This window comes from Leptonychotes weddellii, chromosome 12 (genome assembly GCF_054177405.1).
Source record: "Leptonychotes weddellii isolate Sample4059 chromosome 12, ASM5417740v2, whole genome shotgun sequence".
Taxonomy (NCBI): Eukaryota; Metazoa; Chordata; class Mammalia; order Carnivora; family Phocidae; genus Leptonychotes; species Leptonychotes weddellii.
Genome location: NC_138380.1, coordinates 59,496,937 through 59,502,936, shown reverse-complemented (window position 1 = coordinate 59,502,936; position 6,000 = coordinate 59,496,937). Strand labels below are relative to the sequence as shown.

The 6,000-nt window shown below is 38.1% G+C and overlaps 1 protein-coding gene across 3 annotated transcripts in view; it reads left to right on the top strand.

The window, feature by feature from the left end:
• GLCCI1 (glucocorticoid induced 1) overlaps positions 1-6,000 on the top strand; it is a 107,408-nt gene that overhangs the window by 82,897 nt on the left and 18,511 nt on the right. The window lies entirely within an intron of this gene.

Genomic DNA, 6,000 nt, shown 5'->3' with positions numbered 1-6,000 from the left:
GAAGGGATGGAATATGACTGTAAAGATGAAAATTATAAAAAATTTTATGAAAGGAATTGATAAGTTGTTTGAAAAAAGAAAGAAGAGGATTTAAAAAAAAAGGGAGAGAATGTGATCAGGCAGGAGACTAGAACAAAGCCTTACACTAGAGATTTAGAGTATATTTTGATCTGTTAGAAGAAACTGTATCTCGTTCGCCTGGGTGGCTCAGTCATTGAGCGTCTGTCTTCAGCTCGGGTCATGATCCCAGGGTCCCGGGATTGAGCGCCGCCTCGGGCTCCTTGCTCTGCGGGAAGCCTGCTTCTCCCTCTCCTGCTCCCCCTGCTTGTGTTCCCTCTCTCACTGTGTCTCTGTCAAATAAGTAAATAAAATCTTTAAAAAAAAAAAAAAGAAGAAACTGTATCTCAAAATTTTAAAGAGAGAACAACTTATATATATATATATATGCCAAAAATACGGTAACTACTATGAAGGGATAGAACATGACTCTAAAAATGAAAAATAAAAATGTTTTTTAAAAAAGGGATTGATAAGATGTTGGTTGAAAAAGGGAAAAAGAAAAATTCAAAAAAAAAAGTTAAAAAAAATTAACTTTGAAAGACTAAAGAATCATGGTAAAAAAGCCATGGATTCTGTGTGCAGTATTCCGCTAGCGCTGGAGTTCTGCTGTTCTCATTGATCAGTAAACTTGGTCTTGGCTGGCTGTTCTTGCTGATCTTCTGGGGGAGGAGCCTGTTGCCATGGTTCCCAAATGTCTTTGCCGGAGTGGAATTGCCCCGCCCTTGCCGTCCGGGCTAAGTAATCTGCTCGGGTTTGCTTTCGGGAACTTTTGTTCCCTGCAAGCTCTCCATACAGCTTTGGAGGCCGAGAGTGAAAATGGCGGCCTCCCAATCTCCGCCCTGGAGCAGCCGAGAACTCGGGACCCGCTCCTCAGTGAGCCCCCAGAGAAAAGCATTTAATCACTCCCGTCTCCCTGTCTGCGGCTGCACTCCGTGCTCACCTGGACTGTGACCGAGCATTTCTATCTCTGGCACACAACCCCGTGTGGAGTCTCCAATCCCAGCAGAGTCCTGCGGTGCGCTCCCGCGCCGCTCCTCCTGGGGGAGAAAGGGGAGTCTCCCTGGATCTGTCACTCGCTGGGTCCCTGCTGGAGGAGCAGTGGCCGGACTGTGCCACAGATCACAGTTTATGGCAACCCCGAGCTGAGAGCCTGTGCCTTGGCTCCCATCTTCTGCAGCTGGCTTCCCTGCTCCGATACCTGGGAGCTCTGCCTCACTCAGGCACCCCCGGTCTTTCTGTGACCCGGAGGGTCCTGAGACCACACTGTCCCACAAGGGTTCCACCCCCCGCTTAGCCACTGGAGTGACATCCCTCAGCAGAGCCAACTTCTAAAAGTTCCGATTTTGTGCTCCGAGGCTCTGTCACTTGCCAGAGCAGCCGACGGAGGCCCCCTCCCCCGCCATCTGTCCTCCTGAATATTGCCTCGGATTCACTTCTCCGCACGTCCTACCTTCCAGAAAGTGGTCACTTTTCTGTTTAGAGAGTTGTTGCTATTCTTTTCTTCGATCTCCTGTTGAGTTTGTAGGTGTTCAGAATGGTTTGATTCCTATCTAGCTGAATTCCTGGGACCAGACAAAATCCAGGTCTCCTACTCCCCATTTGTATATCTTCTTTGGAAATTTGTCCATTCAGATCATTTGCCCCATTTTAAAACTGGATTATTTGTCCTTTTATTATTGAATTGTAGAAATTCTTTTTTTTTTTTTTTTAAAGATTTTATTTATTTATTTGACAGAGAAAGACACAGCGAGAGAGGGAACACAAACGGGGAGTGGGAGAGGGAGAAGCAGACTCCCTGCCGAGCAGGGAGCCTGATGCGGGACTCAATCCCGGGACTCCAGGATCATGACCTGAGCCGAAGGCAGTCACTTAACCAACTGAGCCACCCAGGCGCCCCGAATTGTAGAAATTCTTTATGAAGTTTATTTTCTAGATAAGTTTTTATTAGATGTATGATTTGAAAATATCCCCCATTCTGTGGGTTGTCTTTCATTCTTTACTTTCTTGATGATGTCCTTTGAAACAAGCACTTTTTCAGTTTTTATAAAGTTTATTGTTTTTCTTTTCTTTTTTTTTTTTTTTTTAAAGATTTTATTTGAGAGAGAGAGCACAAGCATGCACAAGCAGGGGGAGGGGCAGAGGGAGAGGGAGAAGCAGACTCCCCACTGAGCAGGGAGCTCCATCCCAGGACCCTGGGATCATGATATGAGCTGAATACAGACGGTTAACTGGCTGAGCCACCCAGGAACTCCTGTTGTTTTTCTTTTGTTATTTGTATATTTGATGTCATATTTTTTTTTTTAAAGATTTTATTTATTTATTTGAGAGAGAATGAGAGAGAGCACATGAGAGGGGGGAGGGTCAGAGGGAGAAGCAGACTCCCCGCTGAGCAGGGAGCCCGATGCGGGACTCGATCCAGGGACTCCAGGATCATGACCTGAGCCGAAGGCAGTCGCTTAACCAACTGAGCCACCCAGGCGCCCTTGATGTCATATTTAAGAAACCATTGTCTAATCTCAGGTCACAATGATAATTGTGTTTTTTTCTAAGAGTTTTTTAGTTTAACATTCCCTTATGATTAGGTCATTGAACCATTTTGAATTTGCCAAAAATGCTTTATAAATTACCTATGTCCTAGAAAAGAAATCTGGACACTACTGCATGTGAACCTATATTTGACCACATCTTAAATGTATACTCAACAAAAGAAAACATCAAGTAGCCTTTGACTTAATTACCCCTGTGATTTTTTGGGGGGGAACCAAAATAATGATTTAATTTATGTCAAATGTGTGTCTTTCCTTTAAGTAATGTGCAGGTTTTAAAACTGATTTAATTTCAAAATCCAAACAGTTCAATTTTATATTTATACAATTAAAAAGTAAGACTTTCTTTCAACTCACAGTATTGCTTAGCAGATATGAGCATTATGGGAAATATCTTGTATATCGTTCCTGATATGTGTGTGTATTCTAATATCTAGTGAATCATTGTATGAATGCACCATAACTTAGAAGTCCTCTGTCGATGGGCATTTAGATTGTTTTCAGTTTTTCTCATCAGAAGCAGTGCTTTAGAAAACATGTACTCTTGTGAAATTGGTGGATCAAAACATTTGTATGTTTTAAATTTTGATGAATATTGCTAAAATTATCTTACCAAAAATTTGTGCCATTTACTCTTCCTAGATGTTTCATGTTAACATTCTATTTTGTACTTATCATACTATAAAGGAGCTCTTTGGAAATTATGCTGTCTCTTAGCTGTTGATCATTAAAATGTTTCCTTAATACATTAAGTAATGTTTAAAAGCATTAAATGTAAGGAAATGAAATTTTCCAAAAAAATTCACTTTAGTGAAAAATCTAATTTTTTGAGGATGAAAGAATCTTGTCACATATTTGCTGATTCCTTAAGAACTTCAAAACAAAACTGTACTAGGATAGAAAACTTACTAATACAGCCTCAGGAAAACAAAAACACTAATTCAAGAAGATACATGCACGCCTTTGCTTATTGTAGCATTATTTACAATAACCTAGATATAGAAGCAACCTAAGTGTCCATTGATAGATGAATGGATAAAGAAGATGTGGTGTGTGTGTGTGTTTAAATATGTATAAACTTAATACATAAAATAAAATATACAAAAAGCATATATAATTATATAATAGACACACGATGGAATGTTACTCAGCCATAAAAAGGAATAAGATCTTGCCCATTTGTGACAAAATGAGTGGACCTAGAGAATATTATGCTATGTGAAATAAGTCAGAGAAAGACAAATACCATATGATTTCCCCTATATGTGGAATCTAAAAAACAAAACAAGCAAACAGAAACAGATCCATAAATACAAACTGGTGGTTGCCAGAGGGGAGGGGGCAGGGGGATGCGCGAAATGGGTGAAGGGGATTAGGAGGTCTATGCTTCTAGTTATAGAACCAGTAAGTTAGGGACGCCTGGGTGGCTCAGTCAGTTAAGCATCTGCCTTCGGCTCAGGTCATGATCCCAGGATTCTGGGATCGAGCCCCATGTCGGGCTCCCTGCTCAGTGGGGAGTCTGTTTCTCTCTCTGCCTGCCGCTCCCCCTGCTTGTGCGCTGGCTCTCTCTCTGAAAAATAAAAATCTTTAAAAAAAAAAAACAAACGAGTAAGTCACAGAGATGAAAGGTACAGCATAGGGAATATCCTCAGTGGTATTATAATAGCATTATATGGTGACAGATGGTAGCTACACTTGTGGTGAGCATTTCATAATGTATAGAGTTGTCAATTCACTATGTTGTACACCTGAAACTAATGTACATTTTACTTAATGTACATTATACTTAATAAATAAAATTTTGTATATATATGTTCTGCTTTTAAAGAAGTCGTATTCTAATTTCATAGTAGCCATTTCAGAATTACTCTAGGGTAACCTTCATACTTACAACTAAAATATTGATTTTTAGAATTTTTTAGATTGACAGTTAAGTGTGCCCCAAAGTTTTAATAAACAAAATGTCACCATTAGTGAACCTGCCAGGAGCTAAAAAAAGAAAATTGTCCTGTTAAGTGTATCAGTGTTCTAAGCCTTTATATTTCCTATTGTTATTTTGTATGAATAGTTGTTTTTAAAAATCTGTTTCATTCTTATAATTCTTGTAACCTTCCAACAAAACAAGTTGGTTAAGGAAGTGGATATATATATATTACTGTTCTAGATTAAGAAAAAGGAATACAGAAAGACTGTGTTTATCAAAAAGGACACAAATGAAAGAGAACTCAGATTCTTAAGTATTTTAACTACAAATCTATACATCATTCTTTTACTGATTAACAATACTGACGCTTTTATAAAAAGTAACATTTTCCTTGACTTATATATCTAAATTTTAAGAAACACTTCTGTCATGAAGTCCTCAAATACATTTTTGAAAATGCCCTTTGCTCATGGGTTACCCTGGAACTTCACACATCTTATACTGCTATGCAATTTTGTCCAAAAACACCTGCACCAATGATTTATTCTTTGTTCATTCTAAGGTTTAGTGCAGAGTTGTAATTAAAATCTAACTTTATTTAAATGAAAGAAAAAATTTAAATAAAGTAACATTTTCTTAGCATTTGACCAAGTAAAGTAATATTCCTTTGGGAATATATCTTTCCTTAATTGGAAAGTTTTACTTTTTTATTTGTTTACAAAATGAGCTAATATTTACATAATTGAATATTCTTTTTATAGTAGAATAGTCATTGTCAGGTTGTGACGATGCTATAGGTTTGGTTTAATAGCATTGTGTAGATAAATGCAGTTTGTATTTCAGTAGTTAATGGTTTCAGCCTTCACTTAACTTGATTATTTGTTATAGAAAAAATTATCCATCTTGAGTCTTGCCTAGTTTTATCTTACTCCATTTTTCTCTCTGACAGTGTTTCTGAAAACTCTGAAATGACAAAGCTCAGAGTAAAAACAGTAAATAGTGAAAATAAGTTGTAAATAAACTAAGAGTATAGGAATATATTGGTACTTTTTCTTAGCCTTGCAATCTTGCCTATATAAGAACAAAATATTTTAAGTGATTAATATATAGAATTTTACTCATTGAACTTTGTTAGTAGGCAGATTGGGAAAATGGAGTAAGATTTATCTTTACAGCCGAAGCAGAGTAGGGAGGGTCCGCTGTGACAGAAGCCCTGAGGCCATGTAATCAGCATGACATCAGCTGCACTAAGCTGTAGGTTCTTTATTTGTAAGGAGGCTGAAAAGAGCTCTACGGTCTCTTCGGGTCTAAAATATATGTTTCTGTGATTATAGTTTCATTTCTATTTCTTATTTTTGCCGCGCAGAACAGTGCATTAGAACCAAGCCAAATTATGAGTCGTCCTACATAGATGGATACCAAAACAGTAGAATTGTTTTGGGTTACATTAACATCCTTTATGGAATAGTA